This window comes from Podarcis filfolensis, assembly GCF_964270895.1.
Source record: "Podarcis filfolensis genome assembly, chromosome: 13".
Classification (NCBI taxonomy): Eukaryota; Metazoa; Chordata; class Lepidosauria; order Squamata; family Lacertidae; genus Podarcis; species Podarcis filfolensis.
The window spans coordinates 8,644,933-8,671,403 of NC_139615.1; the positions used below are offsets into that span (position 1 = coordinate 8,644,933).

At 43.8% G+C, this 26,471-nt stretch overlaps 1 pseudogene across 1 annotated transcript; it reads right to left on the bottom strand.

Moving 5' to 3' along the window:
- Positions 1-10,508: 10,508 nt before the first annotated feature.
- On the bottom strand, positions 10,509-25,348 carry LOC310748685 (annotated as a pseudogene). The gene is made up of 5 exons (XR_014552309.1): positions 25,233-25,348; positions 24,671-25,041; positions 13,250-13,293; positions 11,134-11,231; positions 10,509-11,047 (listed from the first exon to the last, which is right to left on the bottom strand). The product of XR_014552309.1 is annotated as an uncharacterized misc_RNA (transcript).
- Positions 25,349-26,471: the final 1,123 nt, after the last annotated feature.

Below are 26,471 nucleotides of genomic sequence, written 5' to 3' on the forward strand. Positions count from 1 at the left end.
AGAACAACATGCAATAGCAATATGTAAAGTGGGTGGGTGGGGATATAATGAAAGGTGGCTGCAGAACAAGCCACGGGCCTGTATTATACACTGGAGGGACGAGCTTTAACTTGGTTGCCCATGCTTGCTCCCGATTCACTGATTCGGCAAGTGGACAGGGCAAATTACCCATATATACTCGAGTATAAGCCGACCCGAATATAAGCCGAGGAACCTAATTTTACTACAAAAAACTGGGAGGGGGGAATTGCTGGAAGAGAGTTCTGCTGTGGCAATCTGAAGAACAGGAATTTTAAGTAAAGAAAAGAAAATGTAAGATATAGGTTCCATCTTTATATTCACACCCCAGTCCACCCTTCCTCCACCCCTGGAATGCCCACCACACTCCCAAATTCAACACCATTATTATTTCTCTCCCCGCTTGAAATCACATCTAGTCTTGTTTAAAAAAACTGTTTCCTCTGCAAGGAGGGAGATATTTGAAAGTTTCTTTTGCATAAATACTTAGAATAATCCTCACCATTTGAAAGGTGGCAATTTGCCTTCATAAGGAAAGGAAACAGACAAAGTTCAGCCAATTTTTCCACCTCCCTCCCTTTTGCTTGGGGAGGAGTTGATTGACAAGAAGTCATAAGCACAGAAGGGGTGTGGCTCAGGATGTAAGAAGGAGTCCTCCTCACCAGCATTTGCCTTTGAACAGGGGTGGGGAAACTCATCCAAATGTTTTGGGACTCCAATGCCTTTCATCCTAGGGGTAGCCATTTTGAAGTTTGAGAGATGATGATGATGGTGATGATTTTATTATAGTTATATATCACTTTTCATTTAAAAAAACTCATGATGGTTCACAAGATTAAAATACAACTTAAAGTATTTTACAAGATTTAAAAAATAAATAGTTAAAACATTAAATACATCAGCGGTCATGAAGGGTCACAGTGGCTGTGGAGGAGACTTTGGCCTCACTGTGAAATGGTCAAATGAAGTGGAAGAAAATTTAGATTAAGCATGAAGATATACTGTAGATCACAGCTCAGCAAAGAAATGAAATGTCTGTGGAATACCCTCTCTTAAAGGCTTTAAATAAAAGACAACAACACAAAAATCATATGTATAAGAATCCCATCTTAATGTAGAGCACATGACACAACATTTTCATAACTCCTTGTTCTTCCTCTTCTCGAAGCACCGGGAATCCTGTCTTTGTAATAGGCAAATGAGATATATAAAAGCTGTGTTTACATGGGTGTAACTAAACATGCTGGTCATGACTGCATATATATGCATGTTCAGAAACATTTCCTTTTTTCGTGTCAAGGCATCCTCTTTGGTCCTCTTTGAGCAGTAAAAAGACCCTAACTTAAAATAATAATGATGATGATGATGATAATAATAATAATAATTTTTTATTTATACCCCGCCCTCCCCAGCCAAGGCCAGGCTCAGAGTGGCTTACAAGCAATAATAAAAACAAGATGAATCATTACAACTTAAAAACAAAAATAAAATACAACATTAAAATAATGGAACATTATTAAATATTAAAATGTAGCCTCATTGCAGGAGGAGAAGGAAAAGAAAAAAGAAAGAGAGGGAGGGAATCAAATTGGCTCCAAGCCAAAGGCCAGGCGGAACAACTCTGTCTTACAGGCCCTGCGGAAAGAAATCAGATCCTGCAGGGCCCTGGTCTCATGAGGCAGAGCGTTCCACCAGGCCGGAGCCAGAGTTGAAAAGGCCCTGGCTCTGGTTGAAGCCAATCTAACTTCCTTAGGGCCTAGGACCACTAGGGTGTTGTTATTTATGGACCTTGAGGCTCTCCGTGGGGCATACCAGGAGAGGCGGTCCCGTAGGTACGAGGGTCCTAGGCCGTGAAGGGCTTTAAAGGTCAAAAGCAGCACCTTAAATCTGACCCTGTACTCCACCGGGAGCCAGTGCAGCTTGAAAAGCACTGGGTGAATATGCTCCCATGGCAAAGACCCCGTGAGGAGCCTCGCTGCAGCATTCTGTACCTGCTGGAGTTTCTGGGACAGCTTCAAGGGCAGCCCCGCGTAGAGCGAATTACAGTAGTCAAGCCTAGAGATGACCGTCGCATGGATCACTGTGGCCAGGTTGGGCGGGAAAGGTAAGGGACCAACTGCTTGATGCGGCGAAGGTGGAAAAATGTTGCCTTGGCTGTTGCTGTATAATAATAATAATAATAATATGATGATGATGATGATGATAATGATGATGATAATAATAATAATAATAATAATAATAATAATAATAATAATAATGAACAGTGAGCATCCTGTGTGTTATATAATTCATGTAAAAGAGGGATAGAAGCAAGAGTCAAACCACAAGATGCTGCTTGAAGCCATGTAAAATCCTGACCTTAAATATGTCTTTGGCCTCATAGACTTAAATAACAAACAGGTGGGGGAGTGCTGACATGCTAAAGGGGACAAACATCTCAGACAGCGTCTGTGGGCAAAGGAGGGTTTTTGCTTGGCTCCAGATTCACTTCCTCTCACTGTGCCGCTTCTTTCTCTTGCACAGTAATACACAGCCGTGTCCTCTGGTTTCAGATTGTTCATTTGCAGATAGAGGAGGCTGTTGGAATTGTCTCTGGAGGTGGTGAATCTTCCCTTCACTTTATCCAAGTAGTAAATCCTATCTGAATCATACTCTATCCTTGCCACCCATTCCAGGCCCTTCCCAGGAGCCTGTCTCACCCAGCTCATCCAATAGCTACTGAAGTCGAAACCAGAGGCTTGACAGGAGAGGCGGAGGGATTCCCCAGGTCTCTTGGCATCTCCTCCAGATTCCTTGAGCTGGATTTCTGACTGGACACCTGGAAGTGAAAATACTATAATTACATTGCAGGCCCATGAATAGCTAAAATCTAACAGTCCTCTTCACTTGAAAGAAGAGAAATCACCTTGAAATACTGCTAAAAGGAAAAGACAATGAAGCCAAAATGGCATTTCCAATTCTTCTGTTTTCCAATAGATTAAATGAAATCTGGTCATCAAGGCACGCAGACTGAGATGTGTCTTTGGGTGTTGCTGGGGCAGGGTGAGTATATAGAGGACTTGAACAGGATGTTGTCAGTCCATTTGCATATTCCTCAGGATAAAAGAGCAAAAGGCCTTTGGCACACAAATCTCATTGAGCGTAAGCATGATTTATGGTAATAAACAGGGCATAAAGCAGTGGCTCAATATGTTGACACAAGCAGACATATTTCTCTCCTGTTCACTGCAACCTAAGACCTGAAGAAATATAAAGAAATGCAATATACTTTTTTAGGGAGTCAAAGTCCCCTGGTTTCCCCACTCAGAAGAAAACAGCTGAGGGAATAGTCTCACGGATGAAAAGACCTATGGTATTTGGAGAACCATTTTATTTCAGTCATGGGTGGTACCATTTTGTGTTCTTCAGACCATGCCAGTCCTCCTATGAGACAGGAGCTGTCAGAAAAGGGTTACCCTAGGTTTTGCCTACCTGTAACAAGGGAATGGTGGAATGTGGTGAGAAGAAATCTCCCTTCTGTAGGTTTTTTCATCAGTATAATCATTTCTGGATTAAGTTACAGATTGAAAAGACAGGCAGTTTGGATGTTGTTCCGCATCACCTGTGGAAAGTAGAATTGCTCTGTCAAAAATTTTCAGAGTGTATTTGTTTATAGAAGCAGAACTTCTACTTTTGGAACAGGGCCCAATAGGCTTTGTCTCACTGTGCTATCTCGGACACAGAAATACACAGCAGAGTCTGCAGCTGTCAAGGAGTTCAGCTGGAGAGAGAATTCGTTCTTTGAGGCATCTGAAGAAATGGTTGCTCGGCTACTTAGAGAAGGGGCATATGCCTTTCCTTTAGATTGGAAATAAAAATGTGGATAAGGGCTCAGCATAGAGAGAAAAATGTCCAGTGGCATCTCGTAAAGGTTTTAAATGAAAAGGTAGAAAATATAGTTTATCCTGCCTTAAGAACAAGTAATAGAGCACCAGGCAAGGCATGCTCATAGTTCCTTCTTTCTGCCTTTCTCAAAGCAACAAGAGTCCTTTATAATGTGTCCTTTGCAATGTGTGAATGAGGAAATATGAAAAATGTGTCACATCCAGGGTTGCTAACATGCTGACCATAGGTGCCCATGCATCTGTAGAAAGCTTTGCTGATTCTCCTTCCCCAAGAAATTAGCCTTTATATAAGCTCAGTCTATATAACAGGTTGTGGTGTGTGATGGGTTGGTTGTGGTGTTTGTGCATAGTGCCCATGACAGATTTTCCTGATACCCAAAAGGGCCCATGAGTTGTTGGTGGCCCCTGGCCTACATGAAGCAGACACTTGAGTCAGAAAGAAAACCCCAAAACGGGAGTATCTTCTGAGGCAAGGAAGAAGGGCTACCCTCATGCTATTCATATAAACAGTTATCAGTAATCAATATATTCATATATGCTCACACATAATCAGGGCTTACAGTATTGTATAATCCATTTTGAATCAAAGGGAAGCTGTGACTTAGCTAACTGCATACTGCTTGAAACAGCAAAATTAGGAGCCGACCTTTCCCCTACAAACATCTGTGTACCCTGGACAAGGGGAAGACGTGAATCAGAGATTCTGGTACAAAATCCCCTCAGATACAGGCTAAATTGATCCACAGAACAGGAAGAGAAAAACCACAAAATCTCCAAAACTCCCTTTCCTGTCATAAGTAGGGGAGAGGTTAGACAGAGCGTCACTGCAAGCAACGGAAAGCAGAACTAGAACTCCGTGCTTGACCAGTGCTTGACCAGGAGCTGGAAGCATGGCAAGAAGCTTGCTAATTGGCTAATTTTCGCTGGCAATATCGTGACTGCCTCATGGTTGTCTCATGATCTATGATTTGCTGTGATCTGCTCAGGTATAAAGACCTCTGGATTTCTGTCAATCGGGGTCCCAGTTCCTTTTGGAAGAGATTCCAAACTGGGTCCTTATTGCCTGGCAATAAACTTCACCTCCTAATTCTTCATTGCTGCATCTGCCTGATCCTTATTAACGCCATGAGAGTACCTGCTTATGTTCACGTGCATCACTTTCTCAGCGCAAAAAGTCTCTATTGGTGTATCCAAAAGTAGAACTAGGCACAAATTGTTTGGATTAAATCCTGTTTACACATGTACATGATTTACATAAGAAAATATCACATGCTCATGCCCTCGGAATTGTTCCACATGAGCTGATGACACACAGAGAACTGTGAGAAGAAGAGCAGCCTCACAGGAACAGAATTTGCACCTGAGGCGTGTATTCCTGTTAACTTGCATAGATAGAGCCCTCAGCTCTTTTGATGAATGACTCTCCCTGTGTGGGTGGAAATGTTTGTAACACATGCATTTCTGAATCCTGATAAATGTCCAGCCCACAAGAGAACCCCCCACATACTCTTTTATGAGAAGCAGAACTCTGTTCTTGGAGACAAATGTGTGTCGCTCTAAAGGTTTGCATATTCCAACCTGTGTACGTAATGAAGTACTTCTGTGCCCACAGTTAATGAAAGAGTAGCTTATGGAGGTAAAAATAGATGCACTACATAAATATCATGCGATCTCAACGGAGGCATGTGCACACATGTGAACAGTGATTTACACCCAATATATGCAATTAAACATAAAAAGGCCCTAACATTTTAGAGAAATGTAGAGAGTGAGCATCATATGTTACATAACCCATGGAAAATAGTGAGAGAAACAAGAATTAAACCCTATCTAGGAATGTGTTGAAGTAAGGATCAAGATTTCTATATTTCTAAGAGCTATGCTCCCCCCTCTCAAACAGTGTCAAGCAATATATATTTCACCCTTTCCCTGAGTCCTGCAATGGAGACCAATGTGAAGTGTAGTGAAAATAGCTGGAGCCACTGAGTGCTATTAGAATCTGTGCAAAACCATGACTTGGAATGTGTTTTGGGGTTTTGTTGTAAAATGGGATGGTAAATGCTGATGTACAAAAGGAGACATGAAAATATCCCTTTAAACTATAAATGGCAATGTTTGTTCCTCAAGATTGTAATTGAGAGCAGTCATGAGAAAAGGAGGGTTTTTGTCTGGCTTCAGATTCACTTCCTCTTACTGTGTGCCTTGCACAGTAATACACAGCAGTGTCTTCCGATTTAAGGCTGTTCATTTGCAGATAGAGGAGGCTATTGGAATTGTCCCTGGAGATGGTGAATCTTCCCTTCACTTTATCCAAGTAGTGAATTGTAGCTGAAGCGGAGCTTATGTAGGCCACCCATTCCAGGCCCTTCCCTGGAACCTGTCTCACCCAGTGCATGCCATAGCCCCCAAAGTTGAATCCAGAGGCTCTACAGGAGAGGCGGAGGGACTCTCCAGGCTTTTTCACATCTCCTCCAGACTCCACCAGCTGGACCTCTGATTGGACACCTACAAAGAAAGGCATTTTAAGAAGTCTGCTGCATGTTATTAACACCCAGAGTACCCCAACCATCTTTAACGGAAAGGATGGATTTACCTCCAAAAGCTACCAAAAGGAAAACTAGTTGAAGCAAAACTATCATTTTACTTGTCTAATCCTGTGACAGCGTTGAGCAAAATTTGGTCCCAGATATGCAGAGGAAGGGAGGCTGTCTGACTGCTTTAAAGAGGAAGCTCTCTCTGAAAATTTGCATACCCATCAAGATAAAAACACCAACAGGGACTTTCTGCAATGTACGACTGCAGGCATACCTGGACTTTGCAAAAATCTGTCCCTTTGGCACTGTTTGACGTTTGCAGAGCTCTTTACATCTGTAGACTTGGGTGTCCCTCTCAGAATGCACAAGCAACATGGCCTTTTGAAAACTCTGGGCTTATCCACATTTTCATTTGTCCTGTGTTCTCTTAGCATGGGTCGAAGATGTTCTTCTTTTGTCCACAGTTTATGGCTGAACCAGAACAAATGTCAACCCAATAGAAAACCTGGTTGACTTTTTTCCTGTTTAGTCCTAAACCATGGCTTTTCCTGGGGAAAGTGAAGGGAGAAAAGAAAACACGAGAATAAGAGTAATGTGGGCAAGCCCTTTTTCACTCTGAGCATGCCAAGCACTTTGTGGAAGATAGTGAGCAATTCCTGAACATACTTATGGGAAGAATCAGGCTGCAATAATGTGAACTAATGAAGTTGGAGAGATGATGATGATGGTGATGATGATGATTTTATAGTTGTGTATCACTCTTCATCATAAAATCTCAGGACGGTTCACAAGATTAAAGAACAATGTAAAATCCCAAATAAATACAGTACATATCCTCAGTCTACAGACCATCCATATTTGAAGCAAAGAAGATTGTGCCATGGATTTCTTCCCCCACAAACTGTTGCCCATGGGCTGAAGCACAGATATCATTGCAGGAAAGTTTCGCAGAGACTCAAGGTCTCAGGGGGCTCATAGAAAGTTGGTTGTCCAGGAAACATCTGAGAAAGTATTTGCCTTCACAGATGAAATCACCAACCGTACTTCGAGCAACATTTTAATTCAGTTATGTCAGATGGGGCATTTCCTCATCTTTGCACCATGACTGCCCCCTTGTGAGGAACAGGAGGAGGAGAGGCCAGGTTTTGTGACAAGATGATTAATGCTCATCTCTACATTTGTTTTCCTTCCAGTGAAATGGCGCAGAGAGCAGTAGCGTCAAGCCTGTAGCTGTTCCCAAAACAAGATTGAACCTTCAATGGTGATTCATTCAATTAATTTTGTGCCACCCATTAGCTTTTTCTTCGGACCCATGCAGAGTGATGCAGTGGTTTAACCCTTATGACTCCCTAGTGATGAAGTAGACTCCACACACAAAACTTTTAAAATAGCTCTTTAATTGCAGGATCACAACTATTATACATATATCAAGCCCAATGAAGTGTGCTTCTCTCCCTTGTGGCTTCTTGCTCCCAAAACTCTGTTGAAGCAGTCCATAAATTGTAACTTCTCTGTCCTTACAAACTCCTCCAGATACAGCGTTTCCACATTCAGCAATAGATTAGTCTCCTGCAGCTGAATCAATTCAAAGGGCAGCTGTGGGCAAAAGAGGGTTTTTGCTTGGCTCCAGATTCACTTCCTCTCACTGTGTCCTGCACAGTAATACACAGCCGAGTCTTCCAGTTTAAGGCTGTTCATTTGCAGATAGAGGAGGCTGTTAGAATTGTCCCTGGAGACGGTGAATCTTCCCTTCACTTTACCCAAGTAGGAAATGTAATTAGATTGTGGATATATGTAGGCCACCCATTCCAGGCCTTTCCCAGGTGCCTGTCTCACCCAGTGCATGTACGCATTCCCAAAGCTGAACCCGGAGGCTCGGCAAGAGAGGCGGAGGGACTGCCCAGGCCTTTTCGCATTTCCCCCTGACTCAAACAGCTGAACCTCTGATTCAACACCTAGAAAGAAAGGCATATTGAGAGACCAGATCCATGTTATTAACTCCCAGAGTGCACCGGCTTTCTTCAACTGGAAAAATGAATTTACCTCCCCAAGCTGCTGAAAAGAAAACAAGTTGAAGGAAAACTATCACTTTCCTTGTCTGATTCTTTGAGAGAGTTAAGCAAGAAGTGGTCCCACGTATGCATGGGAAGGGAGGTTCTCTGACTGCTTTAAAGTGGAAGCTCTCTCTGAAGATTTACATACCCATCAGTATAAAAGCACCAACAGAGACTCTGGGCAGTGAGGGATTGGAGTCATGTCTGCACTTTGTCAGAATTCTCCTTCTTTGCTGATGCACAGTTTGTACAGGTCTTTACAGTGATGGTTTTATGTAGAACTCTCAGGATAAAAGAGCAATGCAGGTTTTCAGAAACTCCATCACTTTCAGCATGCCCAGTGCTTGTACCATCGAAGGAATGGAACAATTTCTTAGCATAACTGTGAGAGGAATTGGGCTATAAAGATATGGTCAATTGAAGTGGAAGAACATTTAGAGCAACACTGTAGATCACAGCTCAACAAAGAAATGAAATGTCTGTGGAATGCTCTCTCTTAAAGGCTCATAGCCCCTTGTTATTGCTCTTGTCAAAGCATGGGGAATCCTGTCTTTATATTTTGTATACCCCACCCCTTCCTGCAAAGAGAACTTTTATTTTGGGAACAAGAAGAAGTGAGGGAGTCCCTGACCTACATCAAGGGGTACATCAAGGGGAGTGTTGTGGCACCTCACCCCTGCCTGGGGGTCCGGACAGAACATTCCCTGTTTGCATGTCAAGGCATCCTCCCTTTGGTCCTCCCCTATACCAAGAATAAGATACACAACAACCAATACTTGGGTGAAATAAGGCCACAACTTTACTGACAACAAAAGTTTGGCATAGTATTTTGTATACCCCACCCTTTCCTGCAAAAAGAACTTGTATTTTGGGGACAACAAGAAATGAGGGAGTCCCTGACCTACATCAACTGAGTGGGAAAATTTCAACCTGGCCCCCAACACGGTGATCGGCTATGCCATAGCAAAGTGGAGCAGACCAACATGCAATAGCAATATGTAAAGTGGGTGGGTGGGGATCCAATGAAAGGTGGCTGCAGAACAAGCCATGGGTCTGTATTATATACTGGAGGAATGTCCTTTAACTTGGTTGCCCATGCTTGCTCCCGATTCACTTGATAAGGCAAGTGGACAGGGCAAATTACCTGTATATACTCGAGTATAATTCGACCCGAATATAAGCCTAGGAACCTAATTTTACCACACAAAAACTTGGAAAACTTATTGACTCGAGTATAAGCTGTTTCACCACACCACAAACCTCTTCCTCCCAGCCCCTCCTGCCTACCTAGGGTGCTGCCGAGAGGTCAGAGGCTGGTGGCGGCAGTGGCGGAGGAAGAACAAACAGCCCAAAATGGCTGCTATCAGGCTGCTAGTTCCTCGTCCATCACTGCTGACAGCTGCTGACAGGGACCTTCACTTGAGTATAAGCTGAGGGGGGCTTTTTCAGCAGAAAAAATCTGCTGAAAAAGCCGACTTATACTCGAGTATATACGGTAATTAAGCAACAAGTTTGGTAGAGCCTTCCTGTGATGTCTGGGAATCCCAAGTCAGATCCTGGCACGCAGGGGAGTGCCTGCCCACAATGAGGTACACTGCAGAGGGCGAGCACACTTCTCACAGTATCCTCTCCCCCCAATAGAAATTTCAAAGAAGCTCTTTAGCGTAACCAATAGAACAAGCTGTGGTGTGTGGCTGGTTGTGGTGCTTGTGTGTAGTGCCCATTGCAGAATGTTTGATGGTCCTTGGTGTAAATTAAAGATTCATAGAACTGATCCAGACACTGAAATCACCATTTGAGGCCCTTTTTTCATGTTCCTCCTCCACATGATGTCTGGAGGGTGAGAAAATGAGAAGGAGCCTTTTCTGCAATGGCTCCCTGTTTGTGGAATGCTCTCCCCAGTGAGAATCGCCTGGAACCATAACTCAGAGGTGTGACCAGACAAAACACACATAATCATGTATTTACAAAATTCGATACTGATTTTGCAGCAAAGTCCCTTGATACAGCGTTGTACTGATCCACATTTTTCTATTTCTATTGTGTGTTACTTATGTAGGTTTCCATCAGTATAATCATTTCTGGATTAAGTTACAGATTGAAGAGGCAGGCAGTTTGGATGTTGTTCCGCATCATCTGTGGAATGTAGAATTGCTCTGTCAAAACTTTCACAGTCTATTTGTTTATAGAAGCAGGACTTCTACTTTTTGAACAGGGCCCAATAGGCTTTGTCTCACTGTGTCTTCTCGGGCACAGAAATATACAGCGGAGTCTGCAGCTGTCAGGGAGTTCAGCTGGAGGGAGAACTCATTCTTTGAGGCATCTGAAGAAATGCTTGCTCGGCTCTTCAGAGAAGGGGCATATCTTGTTTCTCCATTATAGGGGTATATCCATGCAATCCATTCCAGACCTTTCCCAGGAGCTTGACGGATCCAACTCCACCAATAGGACTGAGTAGAGATGGAGAAACCTGTGACTTTACAAAGCAGGTTGAGATTCTCTTCAGGTCTCACTACTCCTGGCCCAGATGATACAAGCTGAATGTCTGAGGAGACCCCTTGGAAAGAGAAAAGATGGCAATGAATGGGTGTTCGTCATCTAATGGCCCCCTGAAGTAAATTAACATTGCAGAACTTCCCTTACCTTTAGAAAACACCACCAAAGAAAACAAGAGCAACAAGAGCTCCATAATATTGATGAATAAATGTGTGCTAGCGATACAGGAAAGAGGGGACTGTGGGCTGGGAAGCAAGTGAAGATTTTATATTCAGGGCTTTTCATCTGAAACTACTCCCAACTGGTGGTATTTACATGAGACCTCCCCAGTGAGGCGCAAGAGGCAGATAAAAGCCATTTTGGCGATCAGGGTTTGCTCCTGGTTTCCTCTTTGTCCCCTGCACACACACAAACACACACAGGCAAATGCACACAGAATGGTGTTCTAATCGAGGGGGCATAGATGGAATGCAAAATTCAATCAAAGACGTTGGTGTTGGAGGAAGGTTTGGAAGAGATTCATGTACTGGGGATGGATTTTTATATATATACTTTAAAACTGCTGGTTGTGGTGGAAAGTTAACGGGAATGGCATTTATTTATTTATTTATTTATTTATTTACTTACTTACTTACTTACTTACTTACTTATTATTTCATAGTCAATGGAAAGAGACAAAGTTGTGCCAATCCCACCCACCCCTCTCCCTTTTGCTTGGTGAGGGGTTGACTGACAAGAAGTCATAAGCAAGCAAGGGTTGTGGTTCAGGATGTAGCAGGAGTGTGGAGGTTGTCTGGGTGAATTAAGAAGAAGTCCTCCTCACCAGCATTTGTCTTTGGACAGGTGTGGGGAACCCAATGCCATTCCAGTTATTGCAGATGGAATTTTCTGTTCTTCACACCATGGCTGCCCCCTTGTGGGCAGCAGGAAGAATTGTAAATGGATCTTGGTTTCTGACTGGAAGATTAATTTGCAAAATGGCATTTGGCATAGATTTGTGGTTGTAGCTTTTAGTGACATTGGGAAGAGCAAAGCAGCACCGAACATGTAGTTGCATCAAAAACACATTTCAAGTTTTAGATCTTGATTTTTAAAGTTATTATTCTTTCAGTTAATTCACCTGTTAGTATACCACAGAACACACCAGTGCCGAACATACCTGTCTAACCATATGTTTTCCAAATGTGATTCTTCTCTTCACCACAATGGAGAGGTAAGTGTGTGGACATGAGTAATCTGATCAGCTCCACCAACTTGACTGTGGTATGCATGCATGCATGCACATAAACACCATTCCCATGGAATTTATTCTATTTATTCATTGTATTTTATCCCAGATTTTCCTTCGAAGAATTCAAGGTGCTATACATTATATCCCTCTCCTCATATCCTCACAACACTCCGATATCCCCCTCCTCATATATTCTTCATAACACCCCAGTAAGGTAGGTCAGGCTGAGAGGCCGTGACTGACCCATGGTCATCTAGTGAGCTTCATGGACAAGTAGGGATTTGAACCCGGGTTTCCCAGGTTGTATGTGCTGCAGAGGAGGTTTCATGCCATTCCAAGGGACGATGGGATGAAGAAAGGCAGAATGGCAAATTCACAATTTTGTTAAAAGTCCACATTTCTACTTGAGGTCTATCGCAGCCTGAAACATAGCTCATAGTTATGAGCAGACAAAACACAAATAACAAAACAGGATATTGATTTTAGGTGCTAGGAGAAAATGTTGCAGCAAAGTCATTTTGTAGAGCATTGTACTGATCCACATAAGTCTACTTCCATCGTGTATTCCTTCTGTAGGTTTTTTCATCGGTATAATCATTTCTGCATTATATTACAGATTCAAGAGGCAGGCCGTTTGGATGTTGTTCCGCATCATCTGTGGAAAGTAGAATTGCTCTGTCAAAACTTTCACAGTCTATTTGTTTATAGAAGCAGGACTTCTACTTTTTGAACAGGGCCCAATAGGCTTTGTCTCACTGTGCTATCTTGGACACAGAAATACACAGCGGAGTCTGCAGCTGTCAAGGAGTTCAGCTGCAGAGAGAATTCGTTCTTTGAGGCATCTGAAGAAATGGTTGCTCGGCTACTTAGAGAAGGGGCATATGCCTTTCCTCCATCATAGGGGTATATCCGTGTAATCCATTCTAGACCTTTCCCAGGAGCTTGACGGATTCAACTCCACCAAGAGTACTGAGTAGAGATGGAGAAACCTGTGACTTTACAAAGGAGATCTAGATTCTCTCCTGGTCTCACTATTCCTGGCCCAGTTGATACAAGCTGAATGTCTGAGGAGACCCCTTGGAAAGAGAGAAAAGAGGGCAATGAATGATTGGACATCATCCAATCACCACATGAAGTAAATTAATACAGTAAAGCTTCCCGTACCTTTAGAAAAAGCCACCAAAGAAAACAAGAGCAACAAAAGCTCCATGTTGATGAATGGATGTCCTAGAGATATAGGAAAGAGGGGACTCTGGGCTGGGAAGCAAGTGAAGAGTTTATATTCAGGGCTTTTCATCCGAAACTATTCTCAACTTCATGGTGGAATTTACATGAGACCTCCCCATTGAGGCAGATAAAAGCAGTTTGGGGGAATCAGGGTTTCAGCTGGCTTCCTCTTTGTCCCCTGCACACACACAACCACATAGAGACAAAAGCACACAGAGTGGAGTTTTAATGGAGGGGGCATAGATGGAATGCAAAATTAAATCAAAGACGGTGTTGGAGGAAGGTTTGGAAGAGATTAATATACTAGGGATGGATTTTTCTCTCTTTTATACTTTAAAACTGATGATGATGATTTCAGCCTCTCTTCCCCATGCTCCTATAGAGATGCTGTTGGTGTGTTGCAATTATAATTTCAGATGCAGCTTGTGAAAAAATTAGGCTGGGAGGGAGCTCTGCTGTGGCAACAGAAGAGGATTTTTTATGTAAATAAAAGAAAATGTAAGATATAGGTACTGCCTTTATATTCACAGCCCAGTGCACCCTTCCCCCACCCCTGGAATGCCCACCACCCTCCCAAATGCAACACTGTAATTTATTACCTCCCCTCATGAAATCCCATCAAGAGTCTTTTTTTGGGGGGGGTGCTTGCACTGCAAGGAGCGAGATATTTCAAAGTTTCCTTTGGATAAATATTTAGAATAATCCTCTACATTTGAAAGGAGGGTGTTCGCCTTCATAGGCAAAGGAAAGAGACATAGTTCAGCCAATTCCACCTTCCCCCCCTTTTGCTTGGGGAAGGGTTGTCTGACAACAAGTCATAAGCACACTAGGGTTGTGGCTAAGGATGTCGCAGGAGTGCAGAGGTTGTCTGGGTGAATTAAGATGGAGTCGTCCTCACCAGCATTTGCCTTTGGACAGGGGTTGGGAAACTCATCCAAAGTTTTGGGAGTCCAACGCCTTTCATCCTAGGGGTAGCCATTGTGATGTCATCCAGTAGTTATTGGTCTCCAAGTCACATCAGTCTTGCCATCAAAGCAAATTATCAGGGTCAGTAGGAGCAGGAGCCCAGGAACATTTTCAGGGCCACAAGTTCCACTCCCCTGCCATTGGATAAAAGAGAAAGACTGCCAATTTTTTGCCATCTATGACTGGAGGCAGGAGTGGAAAAGGTCTGGAAGTAGTTTGAGGATAGGCTCACTGTGTATGCCAGGCACACTGCTCCTACTTTTCCTTCTTGGAAACAGATTTCTCAGGTTCTCCACTAATCTTCCACCCCCTGCAGTCTAGGCTGAAGATAAAAAGACCCTAGGATCCCAAGAATCATGATGAGTAACCATATCACAGATTATATTATGAAAAAGAGGGTCCGAAGCAAGAATTATACTAGGCAATTCTGAGAGTCAGGGTCACACTCTGTCATGCAATAGAGATGTCACCCTTCCCCTGATCTAATGTCTAGCTGAATATTGCAACTGAGGGCTTATCCACACTAAGCTTTCCTTCGCATTTACCAGGCACAGTCCGTGATTTAAAGCTCTGTGTCCAAACACTTCTTTTCTGGCTCCAAATTTTTCCCCATGAAAACCTGCTCTTTGAAGCTGAATTGGAGCAAATGTCAATCCTCGGAAAACCTGAATCGACAATTGCTCCTATTCAACTTTAAAGAGCAGGTTTTTGCGGGGAAGTTTCCAGAGCAAAAAAAGAGTGCTCAGACAGAGAGGTTTAACTGCAAGGGTAGATCAGCCCTGAGAGTGACATGAAGTGTAGGGGAAATACATTCCCACCAACATTTCTTTGATGGAAATAGGGACATCATATTCCATAATAATAATGTTACTATTTATACTCTCCCCCCCCCCATCTTACTGGGTTGCTCCAGCTACTCTGGTCAGCTTCCAACATATATAAAAACATAATAAAACCCTAAACAATAAAAAAACTTCCCTATACAGGGCTGCCTTCAGATGACTCGGGGGGTCAGGTAATTCCATACCCTCCAACATTTCTCTGGGGGAAATAGTGACTTCCTATGGAAAAGCGGGACATTCTGGTATCAAATCACATACAGAGATGGCTTCTGTAAATCCAGGACTGTACCTGGACAATAGGGACACTTGGAGGTCTGGAAATAGTAGGAGCCTCAGGGTACTGCTGGAACCTGTGCAAAAACATGACTTTCAATGTGTTTGAGGGTCTCATAGACTTACATGCAAAATGTGATGGTGAATTCTGGGGTGCAAAAGGGGACATGAAAATATTTATCTTCACTGTAAGTTGCAATGTTTGTTCCTCAAGATTGTAATTGAGAGCAGCCATGAGAAAAGTAGGGTTTTTGCTTGGCTTCAGATTCACTTCCTCTCACTGTGTCTCTTGCACAGTAATACACAGCTGTGTCTTCCGATTTAAGGCTGTTCATTTGCAGAGAGAGGAGGCTGTTGGAATTGTCCCTGGAGACGGTGAATCTTCCCTTCACTTTATCCAAGTAGGAAATTGTACCTGAATTGTAGTTTATGTAGGCCACCCATTCCAGGCCCTTCCCTGGAACCTGTCTCACCCAGTGCATGCCATAGTCCCCAAAGTTGAATCCAGAGGCTCAACAGGAGAGGCGGAGGGACTCCCCAGGCCTTTTCACGTCTCCTCCAGACTCCACCAGCCGGACCTCCGATTGGACACCTAGAAAGAAAGGCGTTTTAAGAGTTCTGCTGCATGTTGCTAACACCCAGAATGTACTAGCCTTCTTCAACTGAAAGGATGATATTACCTCCCCAAACTGCTGCAAAGCAAACTAGCTGAAGCAAAGCTATCATTTTCTTTATTGTAATCCTTTGAAAGGTTGAGTGAAGTGTTGTCCCAAGTATGCAAGGAAAGGGAGGATGTCTGACTGCTTTAAATAGGAAGCTCTCTCTGAATATTTACATAATCACCAGGATAAATGCACCAACGGAAACATTTGGCAAAACAGGACTGGAGGCGTGTCTGGATTTGCAAAAATCTCATTCTCTGTACTGTGTGCACAGCTTCTTGGAGTGGTGGATGTGTGTATTCCTCTCGTGTGAAATGAGCAACACAGGCTTTTGGAAACTGTGTCATTTTGAACATGCACAGAGCTTGTACAGTCATACCTCATGTTACGTTTGCTTCATGTTACGTTCTTTCAGGTTACGTCCCACAGTGACCTGGAAGTACCGGAAAGGGTTACTTCCAGGTTTCGCTGCTCGTGCATGCGCAGATGCATAAAATGACATCACGCGCATGCGCAGAAGCAGCGAATTGCAACCCGTGCCGCGTCGCTGCGGGTTGCACTCTTTTCATGTTGCGACCGGGCCTCGGAACGAATCCCGTTCACAACCAAAGGTACCACTGTACTATGGAAGATGGTGTGTGTGTGTGTGTGTGTGTGTGGTACTTTCCCTGGAAGAAATACCAATTTCCTCCTAGAGAAAGGGAAACAGACTCTCGAGACAAGGCTCAACATAATTTACATAGCTAAATAGAATCCAACCCTTTGGCTTGCACCAGAAAATAGGGTGGATTGCTGACATCAGCAAAGCAAATCCCATGTACAATTCTGAAATATACTCGGAGTCGAGAGTGGATTTCATGCTCTTTATTCAGCTCATAGTGGTGAGGAGGAATGGAAGTTCCCCAGGATGTCTGCTTTATATACATTATTTACACAATGGGCCCCACGTGATTGGCTAATTCCGGGATTCTCCTGTAGGCCAATTAGGTTGTGGATTCACCTCCACCTGGAGCTGGATTGGGTAGCTCCTGCGGACCAATCATACTGCTGCATTGTTCTAGGACCAATCAGACTGCTGCATTCTGTGTCCTATTGTTCTAGGACCAATCAGACTGCTGCATTTTGGATCCTATTGTTCTAGGACCAATCAGACTGCTGCATTTTGGATCCTATTGTTCTAGGACCAATCAGACTGCTGCATTTTGGATCCTATTTGACTCAGTACATAACAAATTCCAAATGCAACACCTGTAGCTACTTCCATGCACCCAAACCACAAAAATGATCTTAGCTGGATTTCTTCTGCAGGCTACTTGTTTTTTTCCTGCCGATTCATTAAAAACCCAAGGGTCTACTGCCTATTATTCCTCAGCGGCCAAACATGCAGTTCATGAGATAACAAGGCCCTGAAAGGCCTTGAGACTTTCTAATCAACAAGCATAGAATTGTAGTGTTGGGAGGCACACCAAGGGTCATCCAGCCCACCCCCTGCAGTGAAACGTGCTGCAGCTTTAATCTAACAATGGCGAACAATTCCTTGACATAGTTGTAGGTAGGAATTGGGCTGCAGCAATGTGAACGCACGAAATGGGAGGTTTATTTTAAAAGTTGTAGCCTGGCAGAGAAAGTAAATGCTTGTGGAATGTCCTCCCTTAGAGGTTTCAAACAAAATGATAGCTGGAGAGTTTGTGCATAAGTATATTGTGTTAATGTAGGAATATTAGAGCATTTGACAAGTCATTCTGATTATTCCTTGTTGCTGCACTTCTCAGAGTATGGGGAATCCTGTCTTATAAATGAATGAGCAAATATAAAAGCTGAGTTTGCATCAAAGACTGCCACCTGGGTGCGTGTGGGTGCAATTACATCTAAGGGAACCTTCCCGGGTTTTCATATGGTCCCCTCCCCTTGACTAAAATTAGAATTTAAATAATCATTTTGTTGTATCTAATATATAGAGTGTTGCATGTGTTTGGTTGCAGTGCTTGTGGGTGGTGCCAATGGCATTTCCCCCCCTGATTTTCAAACATGCCCAGGTGTCTAGATTAACAGCCCCTGGTCTATATAGCATTGGCACTTTGTCATCTAAAACATATTACTATAGGTATCTCTAAAGTAGAACTAGGCACAAATTGCATATATCTTGTTTACACATAATCTTCTCCATGGATGGATTACAAAAACGTCATATGCTCATGCCCTTGGACGAATCACCGTGTTCTGGACTTCTCTTGCTTTTATTTTGATGCTCACAATCCAGAAATCACCCAAATCACGCCACAAATCCCCCCTTAATGAATTGTTACCAGTGGACTGTCAACATTGAGAGAATAGTGAGAAAGTTTATCAGGGACTCAAAGTCTCAAAGGGCTTGTACAATGTTAGTTCTGAAGGAAATCTCTGAGGAAATAAGTAGCCTCACAAGTGAAACCACCACGAGCACCACGAGCACCATCTTATTTCAGTCATGCTGCATGGTTTTTCTGTTCTTCAAGCCATGCCTGCCCCCTTGTGGGAAACAGGAGAAGAGAGTTCTGAGTCTTGGTTTTATGACAAATTGCTTATTGTGTGAAATGTTCTTTATCAGAGATTTGTGAATTCTCCTTCCACCGAAGGGGAATGCTCTCTCAAGGGAGGCTTGCCTGGCATCTTCATTATGTTGTTGTTGTTGTTTAGTCATTTAGTCATGTCCGACTCTTTGTGACCCCCTGGACCAGAGCACGCCAGGCACTTCTGTCTTCCACTGCCTCCCGCAGTTTAGTCAAACTCATGCTGGTAGCCTCAAGAACACTATCCAACCATCTTGTCCTCTGTCGTCCCCTTCTCCTTGTGCCCATCTTTCCCAACATCAGGGTCTTCTCCAGGGAGTCTTCTCTTCTCATGAGGTGGCCAAAGTACTGGAGCCTCAGCTTCAGGATCTGTCCTTCCAGTAAGCACTCAGGGCTGATTTCCTTAAGAATGGATAGGTTTGATCTTCTTGCAGGTCATAATGGAGAGTTTTGACCAAACGTGATCCACCTGGAGGAGGAACTGGCAAGCCACTCCAGTATCCCTGCCAAGAAAACTCCATGGACAAAGACAACAGGTATCTTCATTATACACCAGGGGAAAAGGGTTCCTCTTCAACCAGGTCTTTGGCTGACTAACAAGCTATATCCTTTGTGGACGAGGGGGTTATTGTTTCGTTTTGGTTCTTGTTTTGTCCTTTATTTTGTGGGTTTCTTTTTGTTATGCATTTTGCGCATGGGTCCATAATGAAGGTCCTGCAGGAACAGGCAAATACCCATGTAGTCCAGCATTGTGTTCTCAACTGTGGCCAAACAGATGCAGAACTTGAATGCAAGAGCCCTTTCCTCACTTGTGCTGTCCACTGACTGGTGGTCAGAGACATGCCGCCTCCTAATGTGGAGCGAGGACATAGACATTCTGATTCAGCAAGGGCCACATTCATACCATACATTTAAAGGGCTATGATATAGAGTCTTGGGAGCCGTAGTTTGTTAAGGCTGTTGAGAGTGTTTAGGAGACCCCTATTTCCCATCCATAGCTACCATTTCCAGTGTTCTGCGGAAAGAGGGATTGATTGTTAAACCACTCTGAAATCATAGCTCTGTGAGGGTAATATGGCTCCCTTAACAACTCTCATCACCACTGACAAATTGTGTCCTCCAAATCATGGAGAGCAATGTGTTGTGGTGAGATCACCCAACTGCCTTCTTGTTGCTGGGGCAGGCCTGTTTGAATGACCACCTCACATCATTGGTTACCCATTTGTTGCTGGGGAAAATTTTCTGTCAGCTGGGGTTTGATTGGCAACTAAAGGGGCTGCACGAGGTGAAATACTTTCTCTTTTGCATCGTGCAGTGGATCTCCCACCCTCCCTCCCTATAATTTAAGGTTGTGTTTTTGTCCTTGCAATGCCTATCTAGGGGTCACCTGTTTTTGGAGCAGGGTCCCAGTAGGAATTTTGCCACTTGGCTGATTGGCTGGTGCCATTTGGTTTTGCCTACCATGTAGCAAATTGTCACAACTTTCTAAGGTTGGTGATTAGGCATTGGTGCATTCTTTGGTGGAGGAGATTATGGATTGGCTGTGCCTGCCCCTCATTTTTGTTGCTGCTGCTAGGGAATTCTGTTAAATGAATCCAGGGGCTCAATTTGCTCTGTCCGATCCCGTCTCAGGGGTAGGGCCATGCCAGAGTTCCTGGGAGCATCTGGCGTGAACTAAGAGGCAAAAATCCACCTCTGTGCTCCCCCAGTATGTTTTGCCTTACTGACCTCTGGAGGTTCCAGTTGTCAGTCCTGTTCCTGCCGGTGCAGGTTCAGGTAGTCTGACCCAATGCCTAAGCAACCAATCACATGCTGTAATGAATAAAGTTGTGGCCAAATTAATGCCAAATAATCTTAAACAAATATTCTGTGTCCTGTGTGATTTATTTCAGAGGGGGCTTGGGAGTCTTCACACACAAACTTCAGCTCCCATAATGCTTGTGATTTATTTATTTTTTGTCTTCTTGGTTCCTGAGCTGCATCAAAGTGTTTTAAATGTGTGGTGTGAATGTGGTTTTTTTTCTCTTCCAGCTGGACCTCACCAGAACTCAGTTCCAGCATCTCTCAGGTGGGCGCCATTGTTATTCTAAGAGAAGGAGAGATGCATTTATGGAGAACTCCAACACCTCATTTTCTAGAAAAATAGCACTGGTCACTCCACAATGGTGGCCACAGAGCTGTTGCTATACCAAAGTGAGATTTCCTCCAAGGTTAAATATCACAAAAGCCTAATTAGTCAGGTTTGTGCAGTTTCAACTATATGGCTAATTGTTTCTTCACTTCTTTCCTGGAAAACTGATGTTGTAGTGAACTTCTGAGGTCTTGACTGAGGACCGTCCAATATTCATTATTAAAAGAAAGTGACAGCCTTAATTCTCATAAATTTCCAAACACGACTGCTTACAGTTTAACAAAGAGATGGAGAGAGTGTCTGTGGAAGGCCAGTGTGACACTTTTATCTGTATGTAAATGTAGGGTTAGCTTCCTGTTTAAAACAGCCAGACACCTTTCCAGCCATAGCTAGAACCCTTTGTAGATACAGGATCACTTTCAGTGAACCCCTCTCAAATCCCAAGTGGGGAAAATGCTACATATATTTCCAATTCTTTTCATTTTAGTCATCTTGGGAGGTGATTTTTTTCTCAGTTCCAGTGCAGATTATTGGTCTAAATTATCTGAATAATTTTTTTTCCTGTCTCTTACAGCTGGATCAACTCAGAGAGCAGCTATGAGCAAACGAAGGTTTTTGCCAGGCTTCAGATTCACTTTCACTCACTGTGCCTTTCTCTCTCTTACACAGTAATACACAGCCGTGTCCTCAGGTTTAAGGCTGTTCATTTGCAGATAGAGCAGGCTTCTGGAATTGTCCCTGGAGATGTTGAAGTGTCCCTTCACTTTATCCAAGTAGTAAATGTAATTTGAAGTGGGGTGTATGAAAGCCACCCATTCCAGGCCTTTCCTAGGAGCCTGTCTCACCCAGTGCATGTAAGTGTCCCCAAAGTTGAACCCAGAAGCTTGGCTGGAGAGGCGGAGGGACTCCCCATGCCTTTTCACATCTCCCCCAGACTCAACCAGCTGGACCTCCAATTGGACACCTAGAAAGAAAGGCATATTGAGAGACCAGATCCATGTTATTAACACCCAGAATGTACCAGCTTTCTTCAACTGGAAGGGTGAATTTACCTCCCCAAGCTGCTGAAAAGAAAACAAGTTGAAGGAAAACTATCTTTTTTCTTGTCTGATTCTTTGAGAGACTTGAGAGAAAAGCAGTCCCAAGTATGCAGTAGAAGAAACGGTGTCTGATTGCTTAAAAGAAGAAGATCTCTCTGAAGATTTGCATACCTATCAGTATAGAAGCAACAACGGAGAATTTCAGCAATGGAGGACTAGAAACACAGCTGGATGGACTTTGTAAAATAATAATAATCATTCTTTGCTGCTGTACAGTTTGCACAGTGCTTTACAGTAGTGTGTTTATGTATCCCTTTCACTATAAAAGAGCAACACAGGGTTTTGGGAACTTTGTCACTTTATGCATGCCCTGTGCCTGTACTCTGGAGGGTGAGGAGTAATTTCTTAGCGCACCTGGGCAGGAGCTATATGATAAAATCAAGTGGGAGAAAGTATAGATTAAAAATTAAGTAATAACATAGCTCAGCAAAGAAAGAAGATTATTGTGGAATGGATAGTTTATGCATAAATATCTTGCTTTGAGCAAGAATATTAGAACATATGGCAAGGCATTTTGACAGTTCCTTGTTTCAGCCCACCTGAAAGCAAGGAGAACCCTGTGTCCTAAAATCCTTCAACTGCCGAAACTTTGTTTCTATTAAGGGTTGCCCATATAGCTGCAGAAACCCATTCCCTGCAGGCTTGAAAAGAGCACTCTTTTGTAGGTTAACAGAATACCGTATTTTTCGCCCTATAGGACGCACTTTTCCCCCTCCAAAAATGAAGGGGAAATGTGTGTGCATCCTATGGGGCGAATGCAGGCTTTCGCTGAAGCTTGGAGAGCGAGAGGGGTCGGTGCGCACCGACCCCTCTCACTCTCCAGGCTTCAGGAACACATCCACAGCCTAGACAGCCCTGCGGGAGTTCCCACAGGGCTGTCTAGGCTGCGGATAGCAGCCTGCTTCCCGGAGCGTCGGGCGCCCTGAAAGCAGAGCGCCGGCTGCTTCGGGAACACATCCGCAGCCTAGGCAGGGCAACCTCCCGCAGGGCTCCCCACGCTGCGGATAGCAGCCTGCCGCCCAGCGCGAGAGGCGCCCTGGAGCAGAGCGCCCCTCGCGCCGGGCAGAGATCCGCAGCCTGCCACCCGGTGCGCCCCGCGCGCCGGACAGACATCGGCCAGCCCCACAAGCTCGGACGACAGCAAGGAGGCGCAGCGCCGCCATCCCGCTGTTCCTCGACCTGGTTCAGTTTCCCCGACCTGGTTTTGGGGGGGAAATAAAGGGGGGGGGAAATTCCCTTTATTTCCCCCCTCAAAAAACTAGGTGCGTCCTATGGGACGGAGCGTCCTATGGGACGAAAAATACGGTAGGTCATGTAGCTGGCTGTTTTGCCAGCAATGGGTGAGGCAGGAAAAGTGCTATAATGGTTTCCAGCTGACGTCACAATTTATGGTGGTAGCTCTCCAAAGTGGGGAGGTTTTGGCAGGAGAAAGCCAGGATTTATGAGGTAAAATTCCTGGCAATGCTCCCCTATGGGTTCTGGGGAGTTCACTGCATACAGCTGTGCCACTTAAGCCCATGTCTGCCAACTCAAATAGCAGAGCGGGTGTGACCTGTGAGTGTGTTCCTGCTATGGTTGAACCACCAAGAGATGAAGTGGCTACAGGAGGAAGTGATGGACATATGTTTGCAACAGGAGCGGGAAACCTGATATCTTTCCTAAGAAATTGTATTAAATGAAAGTAATTTGGTCCGATCTGTAATAATTTGGAAAACCAATAAAAAATAATATAAAAAATAGAAGTGCTATAATGCTCCTTTCATAGATGAAGAGGGAAATTCACTGCCAGCTGGGAAATGAGAATGGATGTGTGAAGAACTTGCCTAGAGAGATGCAGGAATGGCCACCCTTTTTTGAGAGGAGGTCTGGAAATGGAGTAATCAAACCCTTCCTCTCAGTTGTTGTCAATAGTTTTATTCATTTCCTTGCAGTGAGCAAATGAAGCTTTTTGCCTGGCTTCAAATTCACTTCCACTCTCTGTATGTCTTACACAGTAATACATGGATGTGTCCTCAGGTTCAAGGCTGAATCATACCTTCTCTTTATCCAAGTAGCTTGGTTTATGTGTCCCATGAATTCTGGTCCCCTCCCTGGACACTGTCACACCCAGATCATCCAGGGAACCCAGACATGTAGGGAGAGTAGACCTCAGATTGAACACCTATCTGGAAAGTGGTACATTAGAAGGCCTTGTTCAGGAATTGAACAGCCCCCCGTTCTGAAAATGAGAAGGAGGGGAGGAAACTGCAAAGATGGCTGGAGGGGAAATTGAGGGAAAGGTAGCATTTCCCCCACTTGTGCTTCTAGAGGCATTTACTGAACATTGTCCCAGGTCTCACAGAGAGTTCTGCCTTTCACTGTAGCAGTGGCTGAGAGGGAGTCTGCCTGATTTAAACAGGAAGATGACCCTGTTTACATACGTCTCTAGATAATAATAATAAAAAAAATCACAGGTCCAACTTTCACCACATACCATAACTGTATCAAAAGCAAAAATGTTGGTGCCAATAATACACACACACACACACACACACACACACACACACACACACACGTAACTATTTGGAGATACCTTCATTAGGTCAACCAAAATGCTGCAACCTAGCTTTCCCTTCCCCGGCATCAGTTGAGTTTAGAATTACTCTGTTAATTGTCTTTATGCAGTAGAGTTTATTAGTCTTTGAATAGAAGCAGGGATTCTACATTCTGAAAGCTTCCTGTTTTTGCACACAACTCAATAGATCTTGATTCACTGTGGTATTCTCGGACACAGAAATACATGGCTGAGTCTGCAGCTGTCAGGGAGTTCAGCTGGAGAGAGAGCTCATTCTTGGACTTGTCTGAAGAAACAGCTGTACGGCTCTTCAGGGAAGGAGTATACCACTTTCTCCCATCATTGGGGTCTGTTCCTGCAATAAAATCAAGACCTTTCCCAGGTGCTTGGCGGACCCAGTGCCACACGTAATGCTGAGTGGAGATGGAGAAACCCGTGACTTTACAGAGCAGGCTGAGGTTCTCTCCTGGTCTCTTCATTCCTGGCCCAGACAATTCAAGCTGAATGTCTGATAAGACCCCTTGAAAACAGAGAATTTTCCAATTAATGCTTGAACAGCATTCAATCCACACATGAAATGAATCAATACTGTACTTGAAATAAATTAACACCCCTTGAGAACAGAGGTTTCAGTGAGCACTTGAAAAATCATCTAATCACCACATGAAATAGATGCATATTTCTGGACTTCCCACAGTTAAAAACACTTACATTTTTGAGAGGCCACCAAAGAAAACCAAAACAACAAGAACTTCATCATGTTAGCACAGTAATGCCCTAACAAGAGAGGAAAGAAGGGATCTTGAAGTGGGAAGCAAGGGAAGATTTTATATTGAAGTGGATTCTTTTTTAAAACTCTTGGAGATATTTGCATGAGGCCTTCCCCCTGTGACTCCTAACATAAAAGGAGGTACTAGAATCAATTCTGGTTATAGGGTTTGTTGCTGGCTTCCTCGCTGACTCTCCTCCCTTCCCAAAGTTGTAATAGAGGAACTATTTGCAGAAAGCAAAACCCAATATTTACAATTGAAAATGGCTGGTTGTGGCAGGCTTTTCACAGTCATGCTTTCATCTCACTGCCCAAATTACCCTGAGGCCATATCCAGACCATGCAGTTAAAAGCACTGTGACACCACTTTAAACAGCTGAACCTTCTCATAAAGCATTATGGGAGCTGTGCATTGTGAACGGTGCTGAGAGCCGTTAAGAGATCCCAATTCTATTCCCAGAGCTACAATTCCCAGAATGGTTTAACAATTGGTCCCTCTTCCTAGGAAGTCAGGGAATAATAGCTGGGGGAGGGAGTAGGGGTCTGTTAACAACTCAGGCACATTTAACAACCATGTACAGTGGTACCTCCATTTATGAACTTAATGCATTCCAGAAGCCCATTCTTAAGCTGAAAACGTTCTTAAACCAAGGTGTGCTTTCCCCAATGAAGCTTCCCATCACCGGTGCCCTTCCATCGGTCAGCTTCCATTCATCTCTTGGACTTTCTTCGCCAACCAAGTTTGCGCAGCGACTGGGGATACAGAATAAAAATGTGCCCGCAATATTTTTCTTGCTTTATTTTTAAATAATAACCAAACAGCTGCAACTCGCAACTCTACACCAGCCAGTACCATACAAAGCATTTGGTCAACTTAAATACAGTTTTCAAAATAATCAATTACCGTATCACATTGCTGCATTCGGTGCAGCAGGTAAACTCCCCCTGCTAATTAGTTAAATTGTTAAAATACTACAGGTGTGTTGAATTGTTAAGCGCTCACAGATGTGCCACCATGCAGGTTATAATTACAAACACACACCTCTGAGTAGCACCATTGACCACATCAATATTAAGAAAACTCAACATCGTCTTCCGGGGCAAAGTTCGCTAGCCGGAACACCTGCTTCTGGTTTTGCGGAATGTGTTGCCCGAATCATTCGTTAACAGGACTGTTCTTA